Genomic DNA, 19,490 nt, shown 5'->3' with positions numbered 1-19,490 from the left:
TATACCAAGTACTTTGCTTCATATAATCTGCACCAAATCCCCGTTTCACAGATAAATAGATACCTAGAGAGGACACAGGTTGTCTAATTTTGAAAAATGGTAAAATGCAAGGCCAGAAATTAAACCCAGGTCTGCCTTAACTCAGCACCCATGCTTTTAGCCACTTTACTAAACTGCCTATATCTTTGCTGTGGGAGATGCTGAGGGGTGAGTGAGATCTTGAAAGCCAGAACTGAGAGGATAGGAAAGTGCAGTGAGAGGATAAGTATGAGTAAAGAGGCAGGTATGGATTCTGAGGAAAGAAGGGATATCTTACCTTTGTTCTTCCCTCTGCAACAGGAATGCATGACACTCATACACCTGACCCACAGCAGGCACACACCCATATTTTACAGGCTCTGGGGAGGTAAGAGAGGCCATGAGAGTGATACCTGGTATGAAATGGAAAAGTAAGGCTGCCATGCTTTGTGTAGAGAAATCTGGGAACAGAGATTGGAAAGTAAGGTTGGGGATGTATCACAAAGGGCCAAGATGAGAAGTGTTAACTCTGGATATCATGCAGTGGGTAGCTATTTATAATTTTTAAAAGACTACATGATTGGAATTAAGCTTTAGTAACATTAATTAGACAATGAGATATATTTGGATGAAAAGATCATTTTGGAGACCCTTGAAAATAATTCAAAAAATCGATGAGTGTCTAAACAATAATGTGGAGAATAATAATCAAAAAGTCCCTGTGGATATAGAATACACATTTGGCAACTGATGTCAATGGGATTAGAGAAAGGGAAGAAGGACTGATGATTGTCAAGTTTCCAGACTTGCAGACCTTTAAAATAATTGTGTGTCATGATTTTATTTTTATTTTATTATTTTACTTTATTTATTACTATCTATGAGAGATAAAAAAAAAATTAAGAAACCCAGCTGATGTGATGCTTAACATGATGAGTTTGGATATTTGGACAACTTGATTTGAGGTACCCATAGAACATTCCATTGGAACAGTCCAGCAGGTATTTAAAAATGTGGATCTGTGCTCAGAAAAGGAGTTGAACTTGAAAATATAATTTTTAAATAAAATTTATTCTTAGAATATTTTTAGATTTATATAAAATTTGTGTAGATATTGTAGAGGGTTTTCATAGACCTTACACCCAATTTCTCCTATGATTAACATTTTGTATAAGTATGGTACATTTGGTAAAATTAATGAGCTAATATTAATACTTCATTATTAACTAAAATCCATAGTTTATTCAGGTTTGCTTCAGTTTTACTTAACGTAAAGCTTAATGTTCTTTTTCCATTCTGGGATCATAATCAGGACACCACATTCCATTTAGACATCATGTCTCCTTAGGTTCCTCCTGGCTGTTACAGATTCTCAGACTTCCCTTATTTTCAATGACCTTGACAGTCTGAGGAGTACCAGTCATGTATTTTGTAGAATGTCACTCTGTTGGGATGTGTCTGATGTTTTTCTCATGATTATTTTCTCGGGTCATGAGTCTTTGGAAGGAAGACCACCATGCCACTCTCATCCTATCATATCAATGGTACATATTGTCAACATGACTTATGACTGTGACTGTTGACTCTGATGACCTGGCTGAGATAGGGTTTGTCAGATTTCTCCATTATAAAGTTACTCTTCCTCCTGCCCCTTTCCATTCTGTACTTTTGGAAGGAAGTCATTTAGGTGCCGCCCACACTTAAGGACTGGGAATTATGTTACCCTCCTTGAGAGTGAAGTATCTACATAAATTATTTGGAATTCTGCACAGAATACATCTCTTTTCTACAATTATTTACTTTTATAAATAATTATTTTTCTTTCATTGATTTATAACAGTGTTGACATACAGATATTTATGTTATACTTTAAATTATAGCACAATATTAATTTACTTATTTTCTTGCTCAAATTATTACAGTTTAGGCCATTGGGAACTCTTTCTTTCAGTGCCTGTGTCCCTTTGACATGCTTCATCATTTTGTGTGAGGTTTTTTGGTGTGGTATCAGAATTGTTAGCCCATATGGCACCATGGGAGACAATTTCCTCAACTAGAGTACAGTGCTCATTTACAGTTTCTTTCCACTTTAGTTTTATAGACTCTACTAATTTCCAAAGTCTCTTAGGTAAGCACCTATTTCCTCTACCAGAATACATATTTGAAATGCATAATTTGCACAAACATGATGGCTAATGGCAAGAGTTTAGAAGAGTTTGCTGAGGAGGTATAGGGTCAATGGTGCATCTTAAAGAAATGCCACTGTGTTTGGAACTGTAGGAGAAGATGGAACAAGTGACAGTGATAATAAAGAAAATTAGATGGAGAATGAAATGAATACATTGGTACAGATCAAAGTGGCAAGAAAAGAAGAGTTAGTTGGTTGGGTGATATGGAGCATAAGGATGAAGACAAAGAGCTCACATCTATAGACCAAATGTGGGCTCCTTACTCAGGACCATTCTTTTTTGTTTTTACAAATGTCCTCTAGAGACATTCCCTCTTTGGGTGCCTGTGGGACTTTCTTAACGAAAGTCCTCATGTCACCCCCAGTAACTTCTCCCTCCAGACTCTTCTCCTTCCTCCTTTTTCCTTCCCTTCCTCCTCCCTCTAGGCATCACATTTGGTAGCCCCAGTGTTGGAAGCTATATAAGGTAACGCCTAGTCTAATCTAACTTAATTTTATCTTTCATTAATAATTCTCCAAGCCTCAAACAGCATTTCTTTCAGAAAGCCCCTCTTGAACTTGCCTCCACCAGAAGTTAGATGCTTCTGTTGTGAACTCCCATCACAGTACTTTCCCTGCTTTGTCATCATTTCTTGTTAATTTCTTGGCATTCCCTTGCTAACCTATCAACTACATGAGAAGAAGACAATATTTATTTCAGTCACTACTGTGTATGAAAATAGAGTGTGTGACATCTGGTAAGTTCTTGATAAATCTTTGGTACATGAACTCATCTATTGAAAGAACCCTTAGCTCTTATCATGTCAGCCTGATCTGCAAATGATATATTCCTTGTCATCTTTGAAATCTATTCATTCCATTCTTCCCTTTTCTTCTCCTCCTCAACCAAAACTTATGCTCATTATTCAGCTTCCCAGTGATTTCTTTTGCTCCCCAGTTTGTAAAATATTCCATTTTATGTCATTCAGTTGCTCACTTTGATTTTCCATCACTTAACTTTGTCATGAGTCCTTGTTTATGGCACCTGCTAGATTGCAAATTTTCTGAGAACAGAGGATGAAATCTCTGTTTAACTGTAACAAATATTTATTGAACACCAAGTGTATACATGGAGGGAGAAGACTTGACCTCTGTCCTTTAGGGATTTATAATGTAGCTACAAGACAAGACAAAACATGAAATGATGAGGGAGTATTTGCAAAATAATGTAGAAGAGTTTGTGAGAGAGTACAGACTGGATTAGTAATTGCAGGAAGCAAGTAAAACCCAGCTTGGAGTAGAAATTGTCAGGGAAGGTATGGTAAAATTGATGAGTCTGGAGAACTTTTGGACAAATGTGGGGCACTTGCACCTCTTCTTGTCCCTTTTGCAACCCCGTTTCAGAGGCAGAGGGAAAAAATGCAAAGGTGTGTCAGAAAGTCTGATTTCAAACAAGCCTTGGGTCCACTGTTGACTGGTTGTATAACCCTGGGCTAGTCACATAAATCCACTGACCATTAGTCACCCTTCTGTAAGGTAGTGTTTTACCTTTAGCCTACTGCTGATGGATAAGATTTGGAGGCGAGTGGGTAAGGGTAAAAGAATAATCAAAACAGACTTCTAGGTTTCTATGGAAATAGTAATGTCATTAATTGAGATGGGGAAAACAGGAAGAGAGGGAGGTTTAGAAGGAAGAGAAAACTAGGCAGTTAGACAATCAGCAAGCTGTTTTTGACAAGTCTCACTTGCAATACCTATTAGTGACCTGTTCCTGCACTTCTTCCAGATCTCTTTCCCCCCGTCCCATCAACCCAAAACAGCATGTTCAATCACTGTCTGCTTCTACTCTGACTTGATTTCTTATGTAGTATATATTCCTTTTTGAAATTATGTTAGATTTCTCCTTTTTTTGTTCACTGTCTATATCCTTCTCTACAATATAAATGCTAAAAGGGGAAGTAATTTCTGTTGCTCACTATAGAACATCTAATGACTTATATAGTGGCTGTCATATTGCCAACACTCAACAATGAATGAACAAATGAGTAAATAAATGAATAAATGAATGAATGAATCTAAGTAGCCATCTCAATAAAACTGTTCAATAAAGGTGTTTGGGAATCACAAGTCAGAGTTAAAAATACAAATAACTAATCATCTGCAATCAGATAGAATTTAAAGCCATGGGAATACGGATGAAGAAGAGTCAAGAAAAAGATGAGGAAATGCCAGCAAAGAGAGGTTGCTGATGCCCTAGAATGTATGCAAATTAGCTGGGTTTAAACTTAGTTGCTTGTTGCCTCCAGAGCTGAGACTTTGGAGCACTGTCCTGCTCTGCCTCTCCCCATGGGGGGAGGAATCCTTGCTCAGACCCCACCTCTCCAGCCTCCAGTAAAATCTCCCTCATTCAGGTCCTCCACCAGCCCTTGAAACAGATCTGAAGCAGCTTCAGATTGTGAAGCAGTCACATTAGCGACTGAGAGTGGCTTGTAGGACTTAAAAGATGTTTACATTTGCATTAAGAAAACAATCTGTAATTTAAAAGAAGTTATTTTATATATATATATATATATATATATATATATATATATTTAACCCAGCAATCCCACTACTGGGCATATACCCTGAGAAAACCATAATTCAAAAATGCTCAACATCATTAATCATTAGAGAAATGCAAATCAAAACTACAATGTGATATCATCTCACACTGGTCAGAATGGCCAGCATCAAAAAATCTACAAACAATAAATGCTGGAGAGGGTGTGGAGAAAAGGGAACCCTCTTGCACTGTTGGTGGAAATATAAATTGATACAGCCACTATGGAGAACAGTATGGAAGTTCCTTAAAAAACTAAAAATAGAACTACCATATGACCCAGCAACCCCACTACTGGGCATATACCCTGAGAAAACCATAAATCAAAGAGAGTCATGTACCACAATGTTCATTGCATCTCTATGTACAATAGCCAGGACATGGAAGCAACCTAAGTGTCCGCTGACAGATGAATGGATAAAAAGGATGTGGCTCATATATACAATGGAATATTAGTCAGCCATAGAAAGAAACAAAATTGAGTTATTTGTAGTAAGGTGGATGGACCTAGAGTCTGTCATACAGAGTGAAGTAAGTCAGAAAGAGAAAAACAAATACTGTATGCTAACGCATATATAATAATTTATTTTTAACAGCAAAATTTTAGGCTTCAGCTGCAGATCATTCTCAGAGATCATTAAGTAAAAGCCCTTAGGTGTATGTCTAGTCTCAGTGGATAGTTTCCTGTTAACACTTGAATATAAAAAATCCTGCTCCCAGAAGATTGGTGATCAGAAAAATATTTAATATCCCATCCCAGTTTTTCTACTTAAAGAATTACCCAGCCTCTTTCTACGACTGATAACTCACACCCCCCAAAAATGCCAAAATTGTGTCTTTTGCTATTGTTTTTCTACCTAACTAAAGAAAGAGAAAGAGAGAGATGGGCTCTGTGTTCCATGCCAAGTATTTAAGTAGAAAGCCATCTGCACCTTTTCATCATTAAGTACAAAGTCCCTGGTTAAGATCTTGCAGCCTCCTCCTTTTGAAAGTCACAGCAATTCATGAATATAGACTGATTTTGGTTCAGCTGGTTATAATGTGTTCGCTCTTAAGTTTGAAATGCTTGCAAGTAAGAAACAAACATGCTGTCAGGAAATCAGTGCTTCTTTAAGGGTGAAAAAATAGAACATCTTTTTCATTTGCTTCAGGGGACAAGCAACCTAACACAGTATTTTTCCTACAGTCTGTGATCAAGAGTTTTAGGAGATCTGAATTCAAGACAAAATTAAGAAAGCAAAAAGTTCAGAACATTCAATCTGCTCAGCAATTCACTCTTTGATGCTCTTCTGTGGTTTAATCAGTGCTGAAACTTGTCTCAGAATACGAAGGAAGAAGGACATGGCTTGTGTCTTCTTTAGAGGAATGAGGCCTTCTAGCTGAATATCCATTTATAATTTCTTCTCTTAAAATAGTATTTTTCTGGGCAGAAGATTTTATTAAAGAAATTAACATTCATAGAAAATATCATTTTCATTAAAAATTTTAAATAATAATAATAAAAGCAGCTTTGCAAACCAAAACCTATGTGTGTGTTCCTACTCTTTGGAAAGACAATTTTTGATCTTCTGGTTTAGGTAGAAATTAACATGTCTTCATGTCAACATTGTATATCAAAACTATGGTTAGACCTCATTATTAAGTGCCATAAATTAGAGAATAATGGAGATATTTTTTGTTTTAAATATGATCAAATATTGTGGAACCAAAGTTGAGTTACACACAGAATAATTTCAATGGAGTAGTTCTACAATAGTGAACTGAGGAGGATTAAGCTTGACAAATCCTTTCATTTGAACTCTTTATACTCAAGTATTCTCAGACACTGGGTAAATCAAGATGGCAACAGCCAATTTGAAGCAACAATGAAAAATTCTAACCTTAGACATCCATGAAGGCTTTAATTTTGCTCCCTGATGAATCTCCCACAAAGTTTCTAAATCCATCTTTCCCCCTTTTGGTTAGTGCAGCAGTGTACTAAACATACTGTTTAGCACCGAGGTTACTCTAAGATGTCATTAAAGTCGGTCTTCAATAATGTATTTATATTTGCTTTTGGGGATGGGGATGGTAGTGGGTTGTATGCAAACTTGTAAAATAAAACTTAGAGTGTCTGAAAGAACTTCATTTCACATATGACCTTTTACAATAATTGGATCTGAATTATAATCAGTCACCTGAATCCTGAAATAGATAAAATAGTTTTTTAATGTTAAAAAGTTTTTAGCCCTTCGTTGATTATCTATCAGTGCTTACAGTCCTGTGAAAATAAGATAAATGAGAAATTTGGTCTCTAATTAGACTTCACTAGATTTACAGCTTTTAATTTATACGCCAATGCAGCTCAAGCCAGCACTAACGCAGATAGAGATGGAGCCACAGTTTTCAATTGATTTAACAATTTAATTGCAGCATTAACATCCATTAACATTTAACTAACCTTTTAAACTAACCTCAGGCACAACCTTAAAGACTAAATGAAGTAAAATTGCATATAAAAAGGTACTAACATCCAGCTGTAAGGAGCCAAAGTGAATCTTGAGGGAGATTTAGCTTCACTTCCTCACATCAGCAGGAGGGAGTCTGTTTTCCTTCTTGCAAAATTCAGTAGGAAAGCATGCTCTGATTTATAGGAAAAGGAAATAGGCACCTTTGATGGTTATTAACTCGCATTTGTGTCTTCTTGTCTATGGTGGTAGCTAAAAGACACAACAACTCTTACAATGGTGCAGAGCTAATGGTCAAATGCTAAGGAATGTACAGATCTCAAAAAGAGGACCACCTCAGAACCAAATGCAAATTTGATCAGAAGCTGAAATATAATACACTTCAAACCCTACTGTACTCATGAAACGTGGAGAATACATGCATTAAATCCAGTTAGCCAAACCAGCCCTATACATTTTTGGTTTGTTTGTTTGGATTTGGGGTTGGGTTGTTTGGTCAGTGTTTCTCTTTAAAATTTTTTTCAGCTTTCTTTGCTCTTTTTTCAATTGAATGAGAAAATTATAATTGAGCAATATATTTTAAATTTTCAGGAAAATTCAGGGTTGTAGTTGTAAGCTTGGTTTTAAGATAGGAAAGATGAAGAGAGAAGCTTTAAGATATCATTCTCTGCCTTCAAAAACAAATACTAAACTGTAAACATCTGGTTTCACACATGTGAGATATTTTCTAAACAAGCACAGTCACTTGAGATAGCTTTGCTAATTTAACTGTAGAGTTTCCTTAAATGTTGGTTTTAGAGCATTTCTGCAAAGCAACACTTGGGATGACTAAACAAAGTAATGCTGAGGTCCTTGTGGTTCTCAGGAAGCTGTCCTGCAGCATCAGCTTAGGGGTTGGTCCCACACACAGACCCAAGGCACTGGGACACCTGAGACTGTTCCCTTTAATGTCTTAGACTGAGAAGGCTGAGGAAGCAGGAAGACCTTCCAGCCAACAGAGCCACACTGCTCCCGGACTGGTACTATACATCATGTATATAGTAGTTCAATGATCCGGATATTAAAAGCCCATAGTTGTAAGCATTGACACAGTATATTGTCACTCTGCTGTTTTTCATGCTTCCTGGCACTTCAGTTCCAATTTATGTTGCAGGACTCTGAGGATATATTACATTAACACTGTGCTCATCCAGGAAATGTGGGAGTATTGTAGACATGCTTGCCTTAGAAACTCTCCTGTAGCACCTCACAAGAAAGAACTGTAATTAACCTTAGTAAACAGGAAGAAAAAGTGATCTGAGAAACCACTAGTGTGATAATATGTTATAATCAGCCTTTTCTGTTCACATTTGGTTTAGTAATGCTTTATATACAAATACCACTGATGTGTCTAATTTATCTTATTATAGAGAGTTATACATCCCAATTCAGTACAGGGTAAGGGGGCTGTGAAGTCAGGCTGTATGAGTTTGTATCCTGCCTTCACCCCTTGCTTGTTTTATGTCGAAAGCTTGTTCTTAAAACTCTCTAGGTCTCTATTTCTTTTTCTTAAAAAAAGAAAAAAATAAAATAGGTCCTTCCCCATAGGATGGTTTTGAATATTAAATAAGTACTCAACATAGAATGCATTTAGTACAGTGGGCAGCAGAGGATTTTTACTCAATAACTGTTGGAGAAAGACAGAGAGAGAGAGAGAGAAAAGCATGAAAATGAGATTCAAATAAATTTGCAAACATAAAAATTACATATCAAAAATACTATTAATATAGCTATTGTTATATGGTGCTAAATGAAATCAAATAGATAAAAAATACTAAAGTTTTGAGTGAGTGATTCTGAAAAACAAACTAACAACTTACGACCTTGGACTTAAAATAGACTGTATTAAAATGTAAAATGATAAAGTTTTTAGAAAAGAAAATAGGACAAAATCTTCAGGATGTGTTTCTGAGACTTGATACCAAAAGCACAAGCAATAACAGCAAAAATTGATAAGCTGGACCTCCTCAAAAAAAAAAAAAACAAAAAAAACAACTTTGATTCTGCAAAAGATTTGGTTAAAAGGATAAACAATCAAACTACTGATTGGGGGAATATATTTTCAAACCACATATTCAACAATACAGTAGTATTTGGAATATATAAAGGAATCTCAGATCTGAAAAAATAGGAAATCAAACAATTAAATTAGAAAAAAGGGAACAAAAAGACAAAAACATTCCATTGAAGAGGATATGCAGATAGTAAACAAGCATATGGAAAGACACTTAATATCTTTACTTGTTAGGGAATTACAAATTAAAACCATGAGATATCACTATAGAGCTAACAAAATGGCTAAAATAAAAATAGTGAAATCCCAAGCATTGACAAGGATGCAGAGAAACTGGATCATCCAAACATCACTGGTGGGAATGTAAAATGGTACAACCACCATAGAAAACAGGTTGACAATGTCTTATAAAAGTAAATATGTGATTGCCATACAACCCAGAGATTGCACCCTTGGGTTTTGGGGGGTTTTTTTGCAGTACGCGGGCCTCTCACTGTTGTGGCCTCTCCTGTTGAGGAGCACAGGCTCCGGACTCACAGGCTCAGTGGCCATGGCTCACGGGCCCAGCTGCTCTGTGGCATGTGAGATATTCCTGGACCAGGGCACGAACCCGTGTCCCCTGCATTGGCAGGTGGACTCTCAACCACTGCACCACCAGGGAAGACCCCACCCTTGCGTTTTCATCCTAGAGAAATAAAAACTTATTTTCATACAAAAAAAATGAATGTTCACAATAGCTTTATTCACAATAGCCCTGAACTGGAAACAATCCAAATTTTATTCAACAGGCAAATGGTTAAAAAATTATAGTTCATTGATATTATGGAATACCACTTAGCTATAAAAAAGAACAAAAACTGATACATGCTACAACTTTGATTGGTCCCAATTTAATTACCTTGAGTGAAAATGTCAATCCCATAAATTTGCACACTGTAAAATTTAATTTATATAATATTCTTGAAATGAAAATGAACAGATTAGTGGTTCTCAGGGGTTAGAAATGGGGGCTATAATTACAGAACAGCAGCACAAGGAATCCTGATAATGATGAACTGTTCTAATCTTGATGATAGAATTGAAATACACAAATACTCACATGATGAAATCACATAGAATAAATACACACACAAACAAATGAGTACATGTAAAACTGGTTGAAATACAAATAAGATCAGTAGGTTATATCAATGTCAATTTCCTGGTTATGGTATTGTTTTGTACTATAATTATGGAAGTTGTTACTTTTGGGGAAAACTGGATGAAGTGTATACATGATCCCTCTGTATTGTTCCTAACAGTTGCATGTGAATCTACAATTATCTCAAAATAAAATGTTTATTTAAAAAATAAAGAAGAGAGACTGGAAGTAATTGAAACCTATAAAGAAGCTTGGATCACAATAATTTATGGGTGAGAATAAGGTTAAGAAATCTGTTCAGCCTCCAAAGTATACATACACTCCAATATTCACTTCAAATCTAGCCAAGAAAAATAAAGAACAGAAAAATCTCAGAGGGTGGAGCCCAGGTCCATAGGTTAGCATGGAAAATGGAAGAGGCCTTGAGAAGGAACATCAGCACCAGATCAGGGTATTCAAAAATGTCATCCCAGAAGGATTTCAGTGTTTGCTGTGTCTCCCTCCTTTCCTCTTTCCAAATGGGGATTTACTGTGGTTGTACTGTCCTTTTATCTCACTTTATATTGGGTGTTGGGTGAAAGGTACATTGTCTTTCTAGTTCATGTCTGGATCAAGAGGAGTCACATTTCACCTTGTAAGACTACCATGTGTCACCCCACAATGAAGAGACTTTTATAAGCCACTGAATGATCCTGGATTACTGAATAGGATCTTTGAATTGACTCTATTGAATATGGAAGAAGTAGATTCCCTACTGGAAGGATAGTTAGCTTGATTTTGGTGACTAGACAGGTAGACAGGGTAGTCATTAGGGCTAGTTCCATTATTCCAGTTCTCATCCTTTCAGGCCTATGATAGAGTTGCATTTGTCTGCCTCTTTGAAATAGGGTACAATCATTTGACTTGTTTTAGCTAATGAAATGTGAGTAAAAGTGACACCTATGGAAACGTTTAAAAGCCATTGTCCAACTCACCATATTTCCTTCTATTTTGCTGTTATAACCACAACATCCCAAATGCTAGAGGCTACACCAGCTTCCATTCCAGAGTAAGGACAACACAGCACATATTCCCTGCCAACCTGCAATGGATATGTATGGTGAGCGATAAATAAACCTCTGTTAGCTTAAAACTCGAAGAGCTGGGAATGTTTGTTGCTATAGCAGTACCTAGCCCATCCTGACCAATGCAGCTTTCCTGAATTACACAGAGTAGCCCAGAAGAAAAAGGTTGTAATGGATCCATGTTTTACTTTTTCTGCCCAGAGTGAGAATGTCTTTCCTAAACCTGGATAAAAGCCAGAGCATGCTTCTCTCCAAAGTAATCTGAAGACACTAGATATGCTTGACCATCTTCTCTTATAGCTCAGACCTGACAAATGAAATGAATGTAGCCTGTACTCTGAGTCTGGAGCTACTTTCACAGGGGCTGTAGAGAGTCTACTGTGGTGGTAGTGGTTATGGTGGCAGCAGCATCCACTTACATGGGACCAGCCCTCTTAATGAGGCTAGCAATAGACTCCAGTGCCAAATGACCATGGCATCCACTGGTTGGCAGAGATGGCCTTGGTGTTCTCACTACCCTGCTGTGATATAAACTATGGTTCTTACTATTACTCAGCCTCTCTTTTCCTAAGCCTGATTCTACAGCCTTCCCAGAAATTCTGTGAATTACCCAATATTCTTTCAAGGAATCCCTCTGATGCTTACAACAAACAGTGTTAGTATCTATTTCTGGCAGTTAAGAGCTCTGAGAGTTACAGACTGATGCAGACCTCATTTCCTGACATTAATAATACTGAGACAATATGAATGATGCAAAACCCTCTTTAAATTCTGCATGTTTCATTCTCAGTAGATATCTACTACTATGAACTACTCGAATATAATTGTTTGACAAAAGCAAAGTAAAAATCATCCCAAAAGAACAAAGAATGACCAAATATCACAAATGCTCAAAACTATTTTTTTAAACCAGAGAAATCATTCAGGGGTACCTTTTCAAGTGCCTTAAGTAGAGTTACCTAGTGTTGAATACATATCCTAGGGCCAAGCTGAAAAGTAGAGTCTATGTTAAAGAACACTTGGAGAAGAACTTAATCCCACTATTTCTTCTGAGAACAAAAATACATGAGAGAAAAAGGATTTTAACATTTGAATCAAGTTTTATATGTTTTAATACAACGGTGTGGGTTTTAGTTGTTGATTTTGCTGGTAAAAAATATAGGAATGTCTGTGTCATAAGCTTTTCTCAGTGTAAATCACAGTAATTACTGTGGCCTACAGTACTTTCCAAAGATGTTTACAGAAATATCTCTTATGCCATAAGTTCTCTGGAAGCTTGTCACTCCCCAGTTGAGAAGTGGAGTCTATGTCCCCTCCTCTCACACAATTGAGTGACACTATGGCTTCTGAGACTGAGTCATAAATGTCCTTCACTTCTGCCTTGCTCTTTTAGAACACTTGCTCTTGGAACACAGCTACCACATTGAGAGGAAGCTCAAGCAGCCCTGGGGCAGCCCACATAGAGAAGAACCACAGCCCTGGCTGAGCTCCCATCTGACAGCCAGCATCAACTTTCCAGTCATGTCTTCAACATGGATCCTCTCAGCCCTAGTGAGCCACCCCAACTGATGTGGGTGGAGCAGAGATAAGACATGCCCCCTCATCCCAAGCCTTGCTGCCCGCTTTGTGAGAAAAATATTTTTTAATCCACTAAATTTTGGGGTGGTTTATTACACAGGAAAAGATAACTAATATAATAGTGTCTAGATTAACCTTTATGATACAGGTCCAGAAGGAAAAGGACTCATGTTTCAGTTCATTGCACTTCCATCTAGACATTAGCAGAATCACAATACTATGATGGCAAAGTTAAGATCAAAAATTGGCTTCAGCTGACAGGACACAGTTCTGTGAGCTGAAAAGCATCAGCAGTGTATGAGAACTGACCTGCCAACTGGGTGAAATATTCTGCACAACAGCTCTGTGGTTGAAAAAGAAGCTCTCAAAAGCTCCTGAGAACTCTCAAATTATTTACAAAGACCCAGCTCTTCTCAGTTCTCAGCCTGGCCATTCACTGTGCTCCTCAGGCATGAGCCCCATTTTATCTGACCCTTTCCACAGCAGCAAAGTTATCTTAAAGTCTCCACCATCACCAGAGAGAGCATTTAACAGTAGCTATCAAACCATCAGAACCTGAGTTGCTTTATCACTCCCTCCTACTCATCCCCAAGTTATATGACTTTGAGTAAGAACTTTTAGGGTCCTCTTAGACAACTCAAAAGGAAAAAAGAAGGAAAAGATTTTATTTACTTAAAAATTGCAGACACACAGTCCATCTTTGTCTCTCTGTCTCATCTCTCTGTCTCTATCTATATGTGTATATATATATAATCTTGTGTCTTAAAAGAAAATTCAGTAGTAAAGATAGAAGGGAGAAAATTTAATTTGCATCTTTTCTTTTAAGAACTTTATAGTTTTTCTGATACAAGATTCTCTGGAGGGGAGCCAGTGATATGCTATTGAAGTTAAACAGGAGAAGTCATGAAACTACTCACTAATAGAAAGATGAAGATAGTCCAAGGAAGAACTTGGAGTAATAATAATATTAAATTGTACCATCTTCTCTCTTCTTATTGTCATTTACTCATTCATTCTGTGAATAGTTTGTACTTGCCACCTGCTGAGCACCTCATTTAGTATAATTTCTTTTCTGTTGATAGGCCTTAGATACAATGGATATTAGTAACTTTCACGGCTCTGTGCTGAATTTGCAGTGGAAGTAGCTGTTAGTCTTAGGTTTTTTTTTCCTCCTAGAATAGTGTTTCCTTAGACACAATGTGTTGCCTTCACTATAAAAGCCCTCTGAAAAATCTGTAGTTCCAAGCCATCGTATTCATTGAGCAAAACATGTATGCCCGTTCTTAAACCTTGGAAGAAAAATCCAGTGATTCATCCACCTAGTCACCTTCCCAGGGAATAAAGGGCTTAGGAAGAAGGCTCTAGCCTACTAAGAAGAGGGTAAGTCAAAATTGACACACTATAGACTGATATTATGCTCAAAACTTAGGTCATACCCAAGCAGGAGAAGGGCAAATTTGACCAGGGTGTATCCAGCAGTAGGAAACAGTTCACTGGGATTAGGGCTCCAGTGGATTTGAGGTCAGAGGTAAATCAAAGGTTTGGATCCAGGAAGTTGGCAAGGTGAGAGTACATAAAGAAGTCCTAAGGGGACTCATGCAAGAGAGGAGACAGCATCCAAGTCAGGGAGTTTGAGGCCAAATCTAGTTCCCAGTAGATGTCAAAATGTGAACCAATATCTGCCATATTCCAAAATTCTTGCTCTTAACAATTAAGCTAAACTATATTAGTATTTAGAAATTAATAGATTTGAAATCAGCATTGTGCTAAACTAGGTATCCAAATAATCAGTAGTCATTTTTTTATTATGACAAATCTGGAATTTCCTTGACTTCTTTAAACTCTCAACCAAGAGTTCAACCTACTTAGGATATTGTTATAGAAGAGAAAATAAATTGGGCCTAATAGAAATCCTATCAACAAAATCCTGCTATCAGAAGGCACGCTGAAAGCCAAATGTCAATCAGGCTGGAAGTCCAGAATACATTGAATGCATATCTACTTGCTGTCCAGGGTCCTTCCTGTTCAGACTAAATCAAACCATCTTTGTCATAGATGTATAGCTCAGTGGTTTGGGTCGAGAGATGTAGAGACCATGAGATGGAAGATATCTACTGAGAAGGTAAAGTGGCTTTGGTGGACATTGATGGAGTTAATGCAAATTTTGGCATAATAGTAGACATTTCTTTCCAGATATGCATGCTTAAAATCAGTTTCATAAGATGCTCCCAAAAGGTTTTCATGAATTTCAAATTATTTTTCTGCTAAATGATTACATATAATATAAAGAGAAGAATCTTGGACATTTGGAAGAGAGAACATTCAAAAAAAATAGTTTGTAAAAATATGTGATTATTCCTGTATGTGTCATTACTACTGATGAACAAAGAGAAGTCAGGACCAGAGGCATCTTTATTCTTAGCCTCAGAGCCAAGTACAGTACATGGCACACAGTACGCATTTGACCCATATTTGTTAAATGAGAGAAAGATTCTAGATGACTCAGATGGTTAGACTTCTTCCCTTTGATTCTGAACACATTTATGAATGTAGCCCACTTAAGGAACTTTCCAGCTCTTTCCATTTTTACTATCTAAATTATAGATATGCTTTCATAGAAATGATTTAAAAATAGTTAATTCCAGCACAGCCCTGATGTTTGTGGGAGATTGCTCTTGTGAACTCTGGGCATTGCTTCTGCCACAATCAGGTTCCTAGACAAGGTAAATGTGCCAGAATCTGAGTGAGCACAGTGTGGAAATGTGCCCCCACTTAGCATGGTTCACCACGTGTCTGTCTTTCCTCACCAGCTGAGCTGGGCTGCTGCTAGTGATGAGATAGCTTATGACAAGTGCAGGTAAGGGGAAGAAATACTCCTTGGGAGGCAGCGGGGTGGGTTCTTCCCCTCTGGAGACTCTATCTTGCCCCCTTTTTTCTCTCACATCTAATCAGTGCCAAAAGGGCCAAACACAACCTTTTTTTTCCCCCCGTTTCCCACAAAAGAGACAAAGGAAAAATAGTATAACTATACTGCACTATAGAAACATTAGCTGTTATTTGCACTTTGCAAGTTGATAAACTTAACCCATGGAACCCAAAGGCATATTGTAGGATCTGAAGATTATAGTTTGGGTTTGAAGTTACTCTTTTGCTGGGGTTTACTCTTTTATCCAAATAGGGAGTTCATTCAGTTGTTTTCTTCTTCCGTATTTGCAGGTTTAACTCTTTTTGCCTCCCCTTTGTTGAAGGCAAGAACTTTTATAACTTTTATAACTTTTTAAACTTTTATCACTTTTATAATATGCTACTGAGCCCTATCTGATGCTTTGATCTTAGTATAGCTGCAAATAAACAAAGTCTTTAAAATAATCAAAACTTAAATGCAAAGGGAATCTGGGAAGTAAATAATTGAATGTACTGTGATGGAATCTCTAATACATAACATTTACAAATAGAAGTATTAAGATTTCACTAAGACATTTTGAGGTAAACTATTTGGTAAAGGGTAATAAAAATGGCCTTGTTCAGTCTTACTAGTGAATTTTAAACATTAAAAAATAACTGGAGAAATATTTTTTAAAATATAAAAATAATGCCTGCTAGTGAGGATAAGGCAAAGAGGGTATTATAGAAATGTAAATTGATCCAATATTTTGAAAAGCCATTTGTCAATGTGAACCAAATGTTCTTAAAATGTTCATACCAAGTTAGTGCACTTTTTGGAATACTGACTAAGGGAACTGAAGAAAAAGTATTGTGTGTAATTATAATTTCTGTGCTATACAAAATTGTGAAAAATTGAAAACATAGGCAATTTGAAATCAAAGGATTATGTAAATATGGTACAGTTATTAAACAAAGTTTTATAATAACATAATAAAAGCTTTCAATGAGTTTTGAGTTAAAAAAAAACTATAACAGATTGTACATATCACACATGATAGAGTAAGAGAAGGGGGGGCATCTAGTGATATGTTTATGTTCATAGTAACTAGTTTGTGTTCAGTTCCTTACCTTCCCTTTTTTTGCTTTCACCAAGAGACATTTATTTTATGTGTATACACACACATACACACACATAAATAGAATTTTAAAACTATTAGATTGTAACGAGAAGCATAATGGTATTTAGAATACAATTTGTCATCTAGGATATTGCCTTTCTCTATAATAAACACAAGGACAGGATGAATACCACCATTTATTCTAAGAATGTGTGAGTTGAAAAGAAAACAAGAGAAAACCCCTATAAAAACCTACCTCCTACCCCCTCTTCTGCCTTTGCTTTGAATTTCATCAAGTATACTTCCATTTTTCAAGGAGAGCTCTCTAATCAGGGTGAAGGGGTGGAGTGTATGAAATTGTTGGCTATTTACCAGAAGTGAACACTGAAATCACATCCGTGCCCTGAAGCATTATGGGGCCTTTCAAACAGCCTCTGAGATGGCCACCTATAAATCTCTGTTCCTGTCATGTTTAACTAAAACCCAATACCCACTGAATAAGAAATTCATCAATGTTATAAAGAAAACAATGACAAAGCACTCTCCTTTGTGTCAGGGAAAACTGACAGTTCCACAAGAAAAAAAGAAATCATTCTCTAATCCTTTCTACTTCTCTCCTCATTTTTTCTCCCTTTGCTCTTCTAATATATTGTGCTCGTGTCCCTCTCTCTCTCTCTCTTTCTCTCCTCTCTCTCTCTTTCTCTCCATTTCTCTGGCAAGCGTCCATTCCAGCTGGGCCAAAGGAAGCAGTTTTCAGTGAGAAGGAAGTATTTTAGTTTACAAAAATTTGAAACCACAAATTATCTTCCCAAACTTACAACTGCAGCCCATGATAATACATGAGGCACCTCAAGCGTCGATTCATTCTGAAGTCCTATGTGAAGAAGAGAGTCACGTGGCTCAAGTTCTTTGTATTCCAGCTGCACATTGCTATTCTATCTGGAGTGGTGTTTCATTCTTACAGTCATAATCATCTGTTACTCCCCTATGATCCTGCTCAGTCTTCCTTTTAATTGTCTTGGGAAAAATCACTAGGAGTTAGGGAGAACTGTGAGTCCAAGAAGGGCATGAGACTTAATTTGATGCTATGAGCTTATGTACTTTGTCTTCTCTTGTATCTTACAATCATGGCAGTAGATGAATTAGAAGACTATGTAATATTTGGAAAAATAATGTTAACCTGCTGATAAGGTTTAAATTGGGTTTTGAACATACACTTTGGCATGTGGGTTGATCATGTTTCAGATTTTTTTTTTTTTCTCTTAGGGAAGCTAGAATGTAGTGTAAAGACACATCCTGTCTCAACTGATACACTCAATCCATTGGCTCTGAAACTGTTCCATATCCTGGTATGAGGAACTCCTACTGGATGCTATCTCAGATCTCCCTCATCCCCTGTAGATTCTGCCCCAAGGAGACCCCACACAGGGAGGAAGAGAGGTCCTGGGACCATCACAGGCCTTCACTGCATCCTTTCCTTCCACTCAGGGCCGTTCAACTTTTTATCACTGTAATACCAAATCTTATTAATTTACAGTATGAAATCTATTCTTAAAAGTTGATATTTAAATAAGCATTTTTAAAATTGATTTTAAATTATTTTAAATGTATTTTTTAGCTTTTAATCCAAGTATCCTGGGTTCATCTCATTACTTCATCTGCTATTGGTAATGTCTTCAATTCTGCATAATACCAAGAACCAAATTACATGATCTATACACACCTAACTTACAGAGTACAGTCCATAAATTTAATTTTATTACCAATTAGTTACTATTAATGCTATTATTACTTTTAGTATTTTATTAATAGTATACAAGATTAAAACTTTAGAGATTATAAATATTTTAACAGAGATGTTTCCATTATAGCTGTAAAATAATTTTATAAAGAAAACAAAGATGATGTGATTCCCATTACATTGATGAAGAAATTGAGCTTTTAAGTACAGAGTATTTCTCAATGTCTCACAACAAGTGACCATTTTGGAATTCTAACAAAAATGTTTTTGCTTCTTATATCTAGAGATCAAGCCAAGTTGTAATATTCAGGGTGTCTAATTCTTATAATATTACTACTTGGGGCTCATCGGCTATACTATCTCTCTAATTGCATTTACTTGATTAATGGAGAGGTCAGCTACTTGCCCTATGCACTTGGTCAGCAGAGTCCCAAACTAATAAACATAACCAGTGAATTTGTAAATTGTGAGAAATCACATATGATAGAAATCTCAACTATTGATAAAGACAACCCAAGCTCATTTTTAATGATGAAAGATATGGTTAGAACTTTCTCTTCGTATTGAAATGATAATCTGCACTAAAACCTTCTCTAGTGAGTCAATAATGATGCTAAGCCTTTGTCACTATGGGCATGAATCCCCCAGTTTTGCCCACCCCTCATTGGCACTTTCCTC

The sequence above is a fragment of the Orcinus orca genome, chromosome 2, assembly GCF_937001465.1.
Source record: "Orcinus orca chromosome 2, mOrcOrc1.1, whole genome shotgun sequence".
Classification (NCBI taxonomy): Eukaryota; Metazoa; Chordata; class Mammalia; order Artiodactyla; family Delphinidae; genus Orcinus; species Orcinus orca.
The sequence above is the reverse complement of the archived record's forward strand: the minus strand, read 5'-3'. Positions refer to the sequence as shown.